Source organism: Balaenoptera acutorostrata, chromosome 18 (assembly GCF_949987535.1).
Source record: "Balaenoptera acutorostrata chromosome 18, mBalAcu1.1, whole genome shotgun sequence".
Classification (NCBI taxonomy): domain Eukaryota; kingdom Metazoa; phylum Chordata; class Mammalia; order Artiodactyla; family Balaenopteridae; genus Balaenoptera; species Balaenoptera acutorostrata.
Genome location: NC_080081.1, coordinates 76,191,700 through 76,206,663, shown reverse-complemented (window position 1 = coordinate 76,206,663; position 14,964 = coordinate 76,191,700).

Genomic DNA, 14,964 nt, shown 5'->3' with positions numbered 1-14,964 from the left:
ACAGATGAGGGAACTGAAGCCTGAAGAAAGTAAGTAATCTGCCCAAGGTCACGCAGCAAGTAGCAGATTCAAGAATAAAAAAAAACCCCAGGCAGCCTGGCGCCAGAGTTGGTGTTCTTTTTTTTTTTTTTTTTAATTTTTATTTATTTATGTATTTATTTTTGACTGTGTTGGGTCCTCGTCTCTGTGCGAGGGCTCCCTCCAGTTGCGGCAAGCGGGGGCCACTCTTCATCGCGGTGCGCGGGCCTCTCACCATCGCGGCCTCTCTTGTTGCGGAGCACAGGCTCCAGACGCGCAGGCTCAGTAATTGTGGCTCACGGGCCCAGTTGCTCCGCGGCATGTGGGATCTTCCCAGCCCAGGGCTCGAACCCGCGTCCCCTGCATTAGCAGGCCGACTCTCAACCACTGCGCCACCAGGGAAGCCCCAGAGAGTTGGTGTTCTTAATGCTGAATGTCCCTTACGAAATGAGTGAGTCAGTGGGGTTACAAGTCTGGGAAGATACTAAGTGAGACTGGTTGAAGAGTTTAATACCCAAACTAAGGGCTTAAAGTTTGGTGAGATTACGATTCGAATAAATTCACGCCAAGTTGTCCTTGGTAACTGGAGCTACCTGTCAGCAACCCTTTTTTTTTTTGCAGCCCCTCTTTGAAGGTATGAGTGGCCAGAATAGATGATGTGGGGAGTTTTCTAGACTGCCATTGTGAGATATCTCAACAAGAGAGGGGCTTTGGTGTTCCTGGAAGGAGATGAGCAGAAAAGGGTGGGTGTTACAGACATGCCCTCAGAGGGAGAAGCAGGTTCTTTTTAGCTCTTCTTTTGAACTCTGCTCTGACCTCCAGCTGAAATGGGACCGGGCAGCTTCTAAAGAATCATTGAGAGTCTTGGGCTCAGCTCCAGTGGGGGTGACTTTGAAGACCCTTGAAGAATGATAGTAAAGCAGGCAACTGGGTCTTTCAGGACCCCTCCCTGTGTTTATGGCCTCTGCTTGCTAAGGCACCCTTCTTGGTTTGGGGACAGAATATGATTACACCACAAAGCCCTTGTAAGCCGTCTCGTTCAGTATGTGCAAAGAATAGGACTCTCAGAAGTGTATAGAGCTTTCCAAATTGTTGTCTCTACCCGTAATTTACCAAAAAAGCAAAGCCCAGAATGTAGAAGTGTAACTCCATAATATGACTCAAATCCTGGCTATTCTAAAACTTCTACATTTTCCACCACAGGGTAATTTCCATGATACTTTTCCTGGTTGGTCCCTGAGCGACGCATTTCCTCACACAAGGCAGGTATTGATGTTTTTGCTCTGACGAAGGATTAAAGGAAATACTCTGACCCTCTCCTTGCCTGTTAGCTTTCAAAGTCCCCTCCCTCCCACTGGTGCAGACGGAGGTGTGTGAAACACAGTTGCTCAGCGCAGGTCATTGAGGTTCAAGATATCTGTCCCACAGAGTCGTTACTCTGTGGGTGATTTCTTTCAAAGTTGTTAACACTAGGCTGTGTCTTCGTGATGCCACAGTGACTGCAACAAATTGAGAAGCTACTCTGCTAATAGTCCTGCGTTTGTTCTGAAGGTCTGTGGATGTGGCAGAGCCTGCGTGAGGTCCAATACTCTGCATGTTCTTCAACAGGTAGTTGTTAATGGATTGCAGGTAGTTTCTGTGCCCCCTTCCCTCCCTCCATTACACTGTAAACTCCTGCCAGGACATTTTGCTGAAACAAAAGAATGGGAGTCTATTACATGTGAGAGCCTGTGCAGTGCAGACTATATCCAGTAAGAGCGTTGTCTTAAGTGGCAGCCACTTTCTCGTCACGGTGCCATTTAAAAACCGAGAGGGTCCGCGCTCTGCTCTCCTGGGTACGTGTTTACAAACTTGTCGAAAGGGACAGAGAAAGCAAGGTGCGCACAGGGCTTTGGCTGATGTGGGGTGACTTCAGAACCTCCGGAAGATGCTCGCAGCCCAACAGTGTGTGTCTATTCTCATAACACATGAAAGCTGGAAGCCTTCTTACAGAATCTGTACCATTATCCACAGGCAGAAGTGTGATTAATGCGTTCTAAACATATAAACATCTGTACACTTAAAAAAAAACAAAACAGGGGCTTCCCTGGTGGCGCAGTGGTTGGGAGTTTGCCTGCCGGTGCGGGGGACGCGGGTTCGAGCCCTGGTCTGGGAGGATCCCGCGTGTCACGGAGCGACTGGGCCCGTGGGCCACGGCTGCTGGGCCTGCGCGTCTGGAGCCTGTGCTCCGCAGCGGGAGGGGCCGCGATGGTGGGGGGCCCGCGCACCGCGATGAAGAGTGGCCCCCGCTCGCCGCGGCTGGAGGGGGCCCTCGCGCAGAGATGAAGACCCAACACGGTCATAAATAAATAAATGAATAAAATTAAAACAAAACAAAACAAAACAAAAAACAAAACTCCAAACAAGGAGATTGAGCCCTCCCTCAGTAGCTCATTTCGTTGTTTTAAAGGACTGAGGAAATCTTCCTTCAAGTAACCTAAGTCCATCATGCAGCTACTTCTGCTGGTTCCTCAGAAGAGCTGGAACATCTGGTGACCACATCTGTGTTAAATCCCTTCACATACTCTCAAACTATTATTAGATTCAGAAAAAATTTCTTTTTAAAAAAAATTTTATTTATTTATTTATTTTTGGCTGGGTTGGGTCTTCATTGCTGCGCTCGGGCTTTCTCTAGTTGCAGCAAGCGGGGGCTACTTTTCGTTGCGGTGCGCGGGCTTCTCATTGCAGTGGCCTCTCTTGTTGTGGAGCACGGGCTCTAGGTGTGCGGGCCTCAGTAGTTGTGGCCAGTGGGCTCCAGAGGGCAGGCGCAGCAGCTGTGGGCATGGGCTTAGTTGCTCCGCGGCATGTGGGATCTTCCTGGACCAGGGCTCGAACCCGTGTCCCCTGCATTGGCAGGCGGATTCTTAACCACTGCGCCACCAGGGAAGCCCCAGAATAAATTTCTTTATCATGTGTAAAATTTCCCATAACATTAGACTCCAGATTAATCATTTATCAAAAGGGATGGCACCAATGATTAAAACATGACAGTGGTTGGGAATGAGCAAGACAAGTTTGTCTAAAATGAATAACACTGGGATGAATTTTTTTAAAAAGCTCTCATGTCTACTAAGTAAAAGAATATTTATATATGGAAGGGCCATTTATCTTCTGTGGAAAATCTCTTGTGCAACCGAATGAAGCAGAAAATAAATAGGTTCAAAAGTCTCCTTTGGAAAAACAACGGGGCCATATGTTTCCATTTCAAAGATGTTAAGTTTAGGAGTGAGTCAGTTAACTTTGGTCATTTTGAAACACTTAATGAAAATAATTTCCTTTACCATCATAAGACGTCATGCAGAAATACAAAGAGCTAGTACAGGAAACTTTATGAAAGGTGCACTGTTTCCTACTGTGTAAATCAAAGCAAAGCAGGACCAAGTTATTAGTGTTCTACATTATAAAGAAAACCCAATAATGCGTTTAAACAGCCACATGAGATCTAGTTACAAGGCTATGTAAGGAAGCAGAACTAACAGTAAATATAATGTTAGTGATGAAACAAATTTGTGCTCTCACTGTTTCCCATCTTTGAGGGAAATGGAATTAAAAGCAAATCATTACATCTTGGAAAGTTCTCAGATGTGGAGTTTCACACGTTTGCTGTATAGGGAGGACTTTCTGCTGGACATTTCCGTCATTGTTTGGCTGCTTTCGCCCCCTGGAAGTTGCTAGCTTCCACTGCAAAGATTTTAAAGGCTGTTTTGCTGGCAGCCTGGGACGTATCCATGACCTTACCAAAGTGGAAGTGAAAGCTCTCAGTTTTTCTTCTTTTTTTTTTTTTTTTTTTTGCAACAGTAAATCTACCAATTTTACAGTCAGTTGAACAGCAATAGATGAATTTGTTAAAGTCTGTATTCACAAAGAAAACCTGAACTTCAGTGGCTTGAATGCCTGAAGCTGCAGCGTGATAGTTGAAGGGCAGACATGCTTACAACTTGCTCTAGGCCACTGTCACCTGCTTTTCCGCACAGGTGCTGACCCCTCCCTCAGTCGATCTAGGGCATCCTGACGGGGGAGCAGGAAGCCTGGCCTTTGTGTGCTACGGAGAACGCTTTTCCAAGAACTGGACCACTGTCACCTGCTTCTCTGCACAGGTGCTGACCCCTCAGTCGATCTGGGGCATCCTGAGAGGGGAGCAGGAAGCCTGGGCCTTTGTGTGCTACGGAGAACGCTTTTCCAAGGACTAGGCCACTGTCACCTGCTTCTCTGCACAGGTGCTGACCCCTCAGCCGATCCGGGGCATCCTGATGGGGGAGCAGGAAGCCTGGGCCTTTGTGTGCTACAGAGAGAACACTTTTCCAAGGACTGGGCCACTGTCACCTGCTTCTCCGCACAGGTGCTGACCCCTCGGTTGATCCGGGGCCTCCTGACTGGGGAGCAGGAAGCCTGGGCCTTTGTGTGCTGCAGAGAACGCTTTTCCAAGGACTGGGCCAGTATTCTCCAGCAGTCACAGGAAGCAGAAGAAAGAAAAGGTTAAGGGCCACCACCAGGGTCAGAATAGGTTAAGTTTAGTTAACATCAGAGGTTATAGCTTTTAACAAGAGCTTCAAGAAAACTTATTCGAAGATGCAATTTGTTTCTTCTTTGTCAGCCGTTATTTTTTTTTTTATCCTATTGATAGTGACAGCTTAACAAAGTTTTTATATGCTAGAGGTTTTCATCCTTTAGAGGATAAAGGACTGTTGCTAAAAGGAGATGCAGGTGGAGAACTTTATAAAGCTTCCATGACTTTCAAATTGGGAGCTTTAAAATAGACTCCCTGCTTGGCTAAGTCAAAAATAATCTGTGAGGGATGTTTAAAAAAATCCCTATTGGAAATGGAGGACTGCTTCAGAAATCAGATGCAGAGGCTCAGGTTTCTAGAAGCTTCTTTGTGTGTATTTTGCTTTCATCCATTCTAGGACAGTTTTCCCAGTTGTTATTCAAAATTACCAAAGAGGCCTCCTCTGAACTTTCCATACATGTGTTTCTTTCAATTTAGAGCATCGTACTGAGAAGAACTAGTTGTTTATTGTATTTCTGTGTGAGCGGAAGAGATGGCCACAAATTTCTGTACCTGCCCTCTATGTTCCTGTCATTCTGTTAGTGCACATGTTCTGATCAAGGACTGAAAGGGTCCAGAAATTGGTCCTTCAGAGGAGAGTCATGTAAACTCTAGCTTTTCAATCGGGAACCCACACCTTTCAACAGGTATGATTACCCAGGGCTGACGTTGAGTGTCCTGTGTCATACAAAGGCGTTGTGTATTATTTAGCTGCATTTCTGGCATAGACGAGAGGCTTGACTTTCTTTGAATGAGTTTTATATATTTATTTAGCTGAGGTTTTGTTTTTGTTTTTTTATTAATTAATTAATTAAATTTTTTATGGCTGTGTTGGGTCTTCGTTTCTGTGCGAGGGCTTTCTCCAGTTGTGGCGAGCGGGGGCTGCTCTTCATCGTGGTGCTCGGGCCTCTCACTATCGTGGCCTCTCTTGTTACGGAGCACAGGCTCCAGACGCGCAGGCTCAGCAATTGTGGCTCACGGGCCTAGTTGCTCCGCGGCATGTGGGATCTTCCCAGACCGGGGCTCGAACCCGTGTCCCCTGCATTGGCAGGCAGATTCTCAACCACTGCGCCACCAGGGAAGCCCAAGAAATTTTTTTTAAATGCATGTATATGATGGCAAAAATAAGTAAAAGGGTAATCATGTGGACAGCGTCTGTGACAGCGTCTCTCAGTGACCCAGTTCCAGCGACCGGCAGAGTAAGAATGTCCTTGAAGTCAGGAACATCTACGTCCAGTTCATCAGACCTCATCTACGTTCAGTTCATCAGAGCTGAGGACGTGGAGGACTTCAGGGCAGAGCCGTGGGAGAATGGTGCTCACAGGTCTGTTAGAACCTTAGGCAATGACGTCATGAAGGTCCTGGAGATTGTTTCCTTAGTGAATCTTTTTGTGAAGCATCAATGTGGAGAGATTTCTTTAGGGAGCAATGCCTTTTCCCCCAGTTTTCTGCATTTGTAAAATGTAATGCTTCAGTATCCCCTACACAAACGTTACGTCCCTTTCTGACATCTGATTAATCACAGGAATTATTCCGGGTGATGCATTGTATTTTTTAATACTTTTTGATAGAGTCTGGATCATCTTTGCGATAAAATAAGGATGATCAGGACAGAACTTTTAGTTTGACGTTGGAGGGTATTTTTATGTTTCAAGATAATTTTTTTAATGTTTGGATAAATCACTACCTTTAAGCCAAGTAGTGAAAATAAAATTCATTCAACGCTCAATTCCCGGGCGCCCACTACGTGCCAAACGCTGTTCTAGAAGCTGGGCACAGGGCACAGAGGCCTGTCAGCGGCCCCCCCCTGCATTTACAGGCGAGGAAGCTGAAGCTTGAAGGGAATGAGTGTCTCAAGGTCGGGCCAGCTGGGACCTGCCGTTTCACCGTGGTTCCTGACTTCCTTAGTAAGGTTAGTTGGTCAGTGAAGTAGGGTGGGCACAGGAATTCTCGGTACTTTCTGCTCAGTTGTGTTGTGAACCTAAAACTGCTCTAAAAATCGTCTATTAAAAAAAATCCAACAGTGTGGAGTTCGAGTGAAATTAGCCAAATCAATGTTTTAATGATGGGTTAGAATCTTCTGTGCTTATTATTTATATGTCTGTGTCATATATGTATGACATATGAAGTTCTCAATCAAAATAATTAATCAACAATAAGAGGAAACAGTTCAGAAAAGAAGATGAGACAGTCGGGTTTAGACGGCAGGCCACCCTACTCTGTGGAGTAACACAGATCTGAGTTCAGCTACCGACCCGCCACCACCAGCATAGGGACCGAGAGAGAGGCATCTGTCTGGATACAGAGAGCTGAGCATCCTGAGTGTGACTGAAGCACCACGGAGAACTTGAAGGCTGGGCCAGGATTCTTGGCATGGTCTCTGCATTGTGGCGGAGAATGGTCCGCCTCCTGGACCGTCTTGGGCGCCCTGGGATTCTCAAGGAAGAGCAGACCTCTCAGGTGAGATTCCTGGGTCCAGGAGCATCAGCACCCCTGGGGGGCTTGTTGGAAACGCAGGGATCCCAGACCTGCAGGATCGGAATCTGTGTGAAGTGTGAGACTCTCTGCTGAGGACTCACCTGGAGCAAAGCAGAGCCTGCGGGCGTGGGCTGGACCAGCATCCCCCAAGGTGTTCCCTGACCGTCCAGCGCGCCCGTCTCCATGGGGCCCGATGACCAGATGGCATTAGCCACTGGGCGTCCCTGTGGACAGCCGCCCCGTGGGTGCAGGAGGCCCTGGATTTTAACACTGCCCTGTTTACTGGAAGCCACACCATCCTCCTTGAAGTGGCCGCTCCGAGACTTACCCCAGGAGACCGGCTTTGTGGGCACAGAACCCAAGAGCCAAAACAGTCTTATCATAAGACACTGAGATTACTGGGTGAAAGGAGCTTTTGATCTTATCTGAAGCAGGCTTGTCTGCGTAAACTGCTACTACTGGATATGTCTGCTCCTTTAGATTAAGTTTCCTGTGGCCCTGCTTTGGCAACTCGGAGCTCTGTAAGTGCATTGTGGTTTACGACTACTGTCCTCAAGACCCTCTCAAAAGCAAGGAGCCCCTGTTAGCGTGTACACGTAGCTAGGATCCCTCCCCCAATAACCTCTAATAGTAATGATACCTCTTATTAGTGCTTGCCGAAGACCTCACAGCTAGAAGTGATGGAAGTGGATTTACATCCAAGTCTGACCCCAGAGCTTTTGACCATCATGCTATAATGCTTCCGTGCACGTGTGCCTGGCACTCTGCTAGGGTCAGAGCACGTTTGCTCCTGCAAGTGCCCCAAGTCATCCCGTCTCCCACGTGGGGTGGTGCTTCCCAGGGAGAGAAGGGTGGTGGGGAGGTTCTGAGGTTCTGGGCACCTCATGCCTCTGCGACCCTGAGCCCTCACCTCCCCTGCATTAGCAGCCCCCCTCCTGACCTTATTCTCAGCCACAGATGCTGACGTTAACGGGAGCGAGCGTGCAGAGACAGAGGATGGCGCTGCAGCTGGAAGTCCTCCCCAAAATTCGGTAACTTGGCCCTTGCACGACTCCCACGATGAGGAAGGCCTGTGTGATGGTGGGAAGTCACCAGAGATTCGGGGGCATCCATTCCTGGTCTCCCCGGCGCTGTTCTCTGGAGGCTGAACTGGGAGCCCAGCCCATCCGCAAGCCCCCACCCGTGGCACCGGGCTCCATGGGGAGCAGTGCCCTGGGGGGTTACTGGCATTACAAGAGCAAACACTAGTGTCGATACAAACGCACAGGCGACGGCAGAATGATGGCTGCGACTGGAAACGCTGGTATGGAGCTTGCAAGCGTTGGCGGGTGAGGGAGGAACCGTGAACTTGTTTTTCCAGATTCAGACACTTCTATCAGATTCAGGGTTGACAAAGGAAGGCTAGTTATGTGGGGCATCTCCTCTGGGATTTCCTCTTCAAATATCAGCCGGTCAAGTTCCTTCTGTGCAAATCATTTTGAGCATTTATCCTGCTTCTCATTAACATAATCTCTCCTGGGCCATCACCCTAGCCACTCTCCTCTGAAACATTTCACAGGGAAGGAAAGCTCAGAGGGGTGGGGGAAATACTGCATCTTTGTGAAGGAGGTAGAGTTTTTATTCTGTCTCCTCTGGCTGCTATATATTATTATATGCTATATCCACATCCAAGAAGCTTTATTTTTTCAGTAAAGAACAAAATAAACAGATTTACAGATATAGAGAACAGACTTGTGGTTGCCAAGGGGAAGCGGGGTGGGGGAGGGATGGAGTGGGAGTTTGGGGTCAGCAGATGTAAACTATTGCATATAGAATGGATAAGCAACAAGGTCCTACTGTAGAGCACAGGGAACTATATTCAATATCCTGTAATAATCCATAATGGAAAGGAATATGGGGAAAAAAGGACAAAATAAAGCTGAGATTCATTACTCCTAGGTTAAAAAGCCCCAGAATCTCAAGGGAGATCTGAATTCTCTCTGCGGCATGCTCTACACGATGCTATGCTTGTTATCCCGGTGCTGGGCCAGATACTAGGTAGCACGAAAAGGTAAACTGTGCAGGAGATGTGTTCACTGCAAAAGACACTTAGCACTGAGGACCCGTCTCTTCCAGATGGAGGGTTTACTCCAGTTGGAGAGGGCTGGAGGGGTGGTTTCCACCACCACCCTCTCTTCTGGGAGAGCATCTTCTATTGCTCTGCCAGGTCAGGGGGAGGGCGACGAGGGATGGGTACCCCACAGCCCTCTTCTGCTGCCGCCCGCTTCCCCCAAACGCCACCTTTTCACAGTTTGTCCCTCGATTTGTATGCACACGTGGGCCACCCTTTTGGATTCTGTATGCGGTGCCCATCAACCTGTCTCCAAATCTATTCGTTCTTTGTACCAATACAATCCCAGCACTTGGTAGGCAGACGTGGGACACTCAATCAACATGCCTTAAATAGAATTAATTTCATGCTCTGAGGGGGGAAGTAGGGATTTTCTGATTTTGGAGAGCCTTTGTTTCTAAAGTAATGAAAGTGAGGGTACAGAACCACATACCAGATAGAATCTCAGCTATGAAAACACACACACACACACACACACACACACACACACACACAGCTTGTGCACACATGCAGAAAAAAAAAGACTGCAGACTATCACCATAGTGTTAAAAAGGATTATCTCTGGGTAGCTGGAATTTAGTTTCTTTCCCATATTTTTTCAGAATGGCTATGGGAATCTATATTACTTTTGTAATCAGAAAAAAATAAACATTTTATTTCTTCTATAAAAGTACCCTTGACACCGGTTAATTAAGTAATCATCAGGCAACATTTTCAGAGGAATTAATGAATGAAAGCCTCGGAGAAATAGCACCTGAGCTCAGTACCTGAGGTTTGGGAAGAGACACGGTGACAGGGCAGAAGGGAGTGCCATGGTCCTGTAGGACAGTGTCACTGATGTCACAGCTTTCTTACTGTGTGTTGAGCTGAAGAAACCAGACACGAAAGAGTACACAGTCTATGGTTTAATTTATGTGAAACTCTAAAACATTCAACAATAAGCTATGGTCATAGAAATCACTAGTGGTTTCTGAGGCGGGGCTTTGAATTGACTGGGAAGAGGTGTAAGGAACTTTCTGAGGTGCTGGAAGGGCTTTTATGTCTTGATTGAGTGGCTTATGGGTTATAGGTAAGCATTTGTTGAAGTTGAACTGTACCCTTAAAAAGTTAAAAATGAAATTTTGAAGTGTGTATTTTATTGTGTGACTATGATACAGCAATTCTAAAAAAGGATGTAAAATCAATATGAATGGACACCTCTCTCAAAAAGAAAACAAACAAACAAACAAAACCCCACCTGAATAGGCACCCTGACTTGTAATTCACCTGAAAACTGCATCAGTGAATTAGAGGAAAAGCGATGGAAACCATAAGAAGGGATAAAATTTGAATCCAGAGTAACCAGTACTTGAATATTAGGACTTTCATGAGGAGAGAGAAAAGAATAGAAGAAAAGACAATGAAAATACCATTAATTTTTTTCTGAGTGGAAAGGGGCCATTGATGCCAAGTAGGAATAATTTTTTGAAAAACCAAACACCTGGATATCGTCTGATGAAATCTCTTAATTCCAAGGTCAAACAGAAAAATTTATAAGACAGAACCCTGCACCCCAAAAACCAATTACCCTCATAGAAAAGAGAATCAGACTTACGTACAACGTCAAGCGCTAGAAGAGAGTGAAACAATATTCCCAGGGCCCTGAGAGAAAGAACTGTGGGGTCGAATCCATAGCCACCCAGCTTGGCCTTTCACGTGTGAGGGCAAAAGAGTCCCGGTCGGTGGACCACCCACACCTCTCCTGTGCTGACAGCCAAACACAGTTATTAAGAGAGTTCTCTTAAAGCTCTTTAAAGTTCTTAAAAGTTTAAAAGTTCTCTTCACAAGAAATGTAACTATGTCTGCTGACAGATGTTAACTAGATTTATTGCGGTGATCATTTTGCAATATATACAAATACCAAATCATTATGTTGTACACCTGAAACTAATACGATGGTAACTGTCAATTATACCTCAGTAAAAAACAAAACAAAACAAAACGCAGAAACTAAATAACCTCCAGGAAGTAAGTGAAAATGCACCAAAATAAATAATTCAGGAAAGAATGAAGGTAAGAAACAGTGTTAAACAATAAAAGCTATAATTAAGTTTAAATCATTATTGATAACAAGGTTGTTAAGTTCAGTAGATTCTTTTAAGCATTCTTAAAATAGAAGAGGGATAAAGTAAAAATTAATAATAACATAAACTCAAACATTTAGATGACTTCAACAGAGGTATTTCAACCCAGAGAGGTAGAAAAGAGTAAAAGTATGCTAAATATTGCACTTTTTGTGAACTTGGAGGAGTTATATACAGATTGTTTAATTCTTGACATTGATGAAAAATACACATTCATATATGTTTGTTAGAATAGAAATAGGATTTAAAAAGCTTCCAAAAACCGGGGTGGGGGGAGGGGGCGGGGCGGTGTGGGTTACAAACTGTGTTCATCCCAACAGATGTGCATTTCACCGTAGTCTCTGAGTGCCAGGGGTGGGTAGAGATGTGTACAAATGAAAGAAGAATGGCAGAATGCTGCCCATTGTTGGAGCTGGTCGACAGGAACACGCGGGTCATCATCTTTATTCTGTTTATTTTATATGTTGAGATTTTGAAAATTTTAAGTATTTTTTTCCTATTTCCTTCATTCCAACTGGGTCTTTAGTTGGCATTTCCTCTCTCTGAGGCTTGTCTGGGAAAAGAGCCAGGCCAGCAGCCCTTCGCTGCCTCTGGCATCACGGTACAGGAGCCTGGTGTTCTAACTGTGAGCGTCTGGGTCACGGGGCAGAGGCCAGGGTGCAGACTCAGCCTCCAACTCACCCTGAACTCTGCCTTTGCAATTTGCAACCTGTGGACAACTTGAAGCAGAGATGCTGGCTCCTCCGTGTGCCCGACCCCGAGCCCTGCCAGAGGGGCGCTCACCAAATGTTTGGTGAATGAATAAATGAATGAGTTAACAGGAGAGTTAAGCCGATAAATTATCATTGAAACAGGCTATAGACTTTTCAAAAAATAAGCATTTGTAGGCAGAACCCAGTTTATAACTGGATTGTACTCCAGAGATTTATTTGTCAACTCTTTGGATTTCTTGATGAATTTCTCCTGAGTGGTGAAGTTTCTAGATCAGTTACAAAAGATGGTGGCCTGTAAGTCACAACATGTAACATTGTCTCCATGGAGAAATGCATTTGAGATCCAACTCTGGAAGAGTTTGCTGCAAATGTGCAAATAGTTGGTATTTACTGAGAGGCAATGGCCCCAAGCAAGAAGGCAAAAGAGCCTCCTAGAAGCTTCTCCTCTCCCAGCCTGGGTAGATGTTCTGTTTCGTGCCCTCTGTCCCTCTCATCACTGGGGGAGCTTCAGAATTTCTATCTAGAACAGGGCTCGGGTGCTTGTCTAAAACAGTAGTAGTTTATACTTAGATCACAGGTGTATTTGGAGTTGCTTGCGGGGGGTTGCAGAAGCCCCCTATCGCACACCTTGGCGCTTTCACTACTCGTATACAGCAGTCATGATTATTGCTTTAAAAATATCCATCTTCCCCAGCAAAACGCCTGCCTGGTGAGGCAAGTATCATGTCTAGTTTTCTCCCCACACCAGGCAAGCACTCAGGACGCTACTGTTGCGCGCTGAATAAGGCACTGCTGTCCGAGGGGAGCCTGCAGGGGCTTCTGGATTCCCAGCGGGATGCGCTGCTGGCGGCTGGGCTGGGCCTCACGCAGGGGGCACTGGAGGCTTCCCCCCCAGGTATTAAAGGAAAGCGCTCCAGGAGATGGAGGGGGACATATAGCCCCCTGAATAGTCACCATGTGCTATGAGCTAGAGGTCTGATGGATGTTATCTCATTTTACTCTTACAAATTATATAAGGGAGAATTACATAAATATCCCCATTCTACAGTGGGGCAAGCAGAGGCTTGGAGTATGGTTCTGCTTGGAGATAATAAAGTACACTAACTCACTTAAGGTACCTAATACCCAGTGTCAGTCGACACTTTCAGTGGAAAGCTTTACAAATATAATATGTCTAACCCTTGCTGATTCTTTGCAATCTCTTTGCTTCCTGCTGGATGAAAAGGGCATGTAGGAGCCATGTGGACGGTGGGGAAGAGAAGAGAAAATCAATGTATCAGAGGAAACCATGAACGGACGCGAGACTGTGTTTCATTCTAGATTTATTTCCTAACTCATCCCAGCCCAGCAGCTGAGCTATTAGAAGCCTGCAGTGTTGGCTGGACGCTTGGACCTCTCTCACACTGGAAGTATTTCTTGCTAAAATAGCAGTTGCACATGCCTCCCACAGAGAAGGACAAGACCGCCAGCCTGAAAGCAGCCTGAAAGTTTACTCAATTCCGGCATCCGAGGGTCCTTCTGACTCTGCCATTTTCTCTTTTTAAATCCTATTAAGGTAAGGCAGGAGCAAATTTTACTGTAATAGGAAAAAACCCCACCACAACCCAATCCTTGGGCCTGTGGTTTCAGTAATTAGCTCAATGTGTTAATGAGAGTCTTCAGGGAGAACAACATTAATTAATGGGTGAATTTCACTGTAATAAATGTATAGGCAATTTTCTAAATGCAGATGGCAGAGTCCGCCCTGATGGTCTACCTAGAGCCACTCAACATGGTAAGTGTCGGAGGAAAGTGGTTAATTTGTAAAATGCTTCATGATCCTGATTAGAAGGGAAATCATGCTGATGTTTGCTTTCCAATGTATTATTCATCTCTCCCGGGCTGAGAACCCATCCTGCTCCCACCTCCATCGTGTCCTAAGGCTTTGTGTTGCTCCTGTTGTCTTGAAGAGGGAGACACACCTCTCTTCTTCCTGGGGGGCTGGGCTGGACATCCCCCACTTTGTGGGCTTTCTCTCCTGGTCTCTAACCCCTAGGCCAGCCCAGGGGTCTTTATCTCCTATTTCTCTGAATACCATAAATGGTCAGAATGTGGTCCAGGCGAGATCAAGACACTTTTAGAAAAGATGCCTTCCAGGATATGTGACACTCCAAAGCCACCATTTCCTTAAGAAATCATTTGCTAGTAGTTGGTTACAGACATTTAAAAACACCAGTAAGGACAGGGCACTAAGAGAAGAAATGAATTCCTGTCTTCTTCTTTTTTAAAAAAATTATTTATTTATTTATTTTTGGCTGCATTGGGTCTTTGTTGCTGTGCACGGGCTTTCTCTAGTTGCGGCGAGCGGGGGCTACTCTTCGTTGCGGTGAGCGGGCTTCCCATTGCAGTGGCTTCTCTTGTGGAGCATGAGCTCTAGAGCGCAGGCTTCAGTAGTTGTGGCGCACGGGCTTAGTTGCTCCGCGGCATGTGGGATCCTCCCGGACCAGGGCTTGAACCCATGTCCCCTGCATTGGCAGGCGATTCTTAACCACTGCGCCACCAGGGAAGCCCTCCTCTCTTCTTTTTTTTTTTTTTTTTTGGATTTTTTCTTATTTATTTATTTATTTATTTATTTATTTATTTTTGGCTGTGTTGGGTCTTCGGTTCGTGCGAGGGCTTTCTCCAGTTGCGGCAAGCGGGGGCCACTCTTCATCGTGGTGCGGGGACCGCTCTTCATCGCGGTGCGCGGGCCTTTCTCTATCGCGGCCCCTCCCGTTGCGGGGCACAGGCTCCAGACGCGCAGGCTCAGCAATTGTGGCTCACGGGCCCAGCTGCTCCGCGGCATGTGGGATCTTCCCAGACCAGGGCTCGAACCCGTGTCCCCTGCATTAGCAGGCAGATTCTCAACCACTGCGCCACCAGGGAAGCCCCTCCTCTCTTCTTTTAATTAACCCTCTG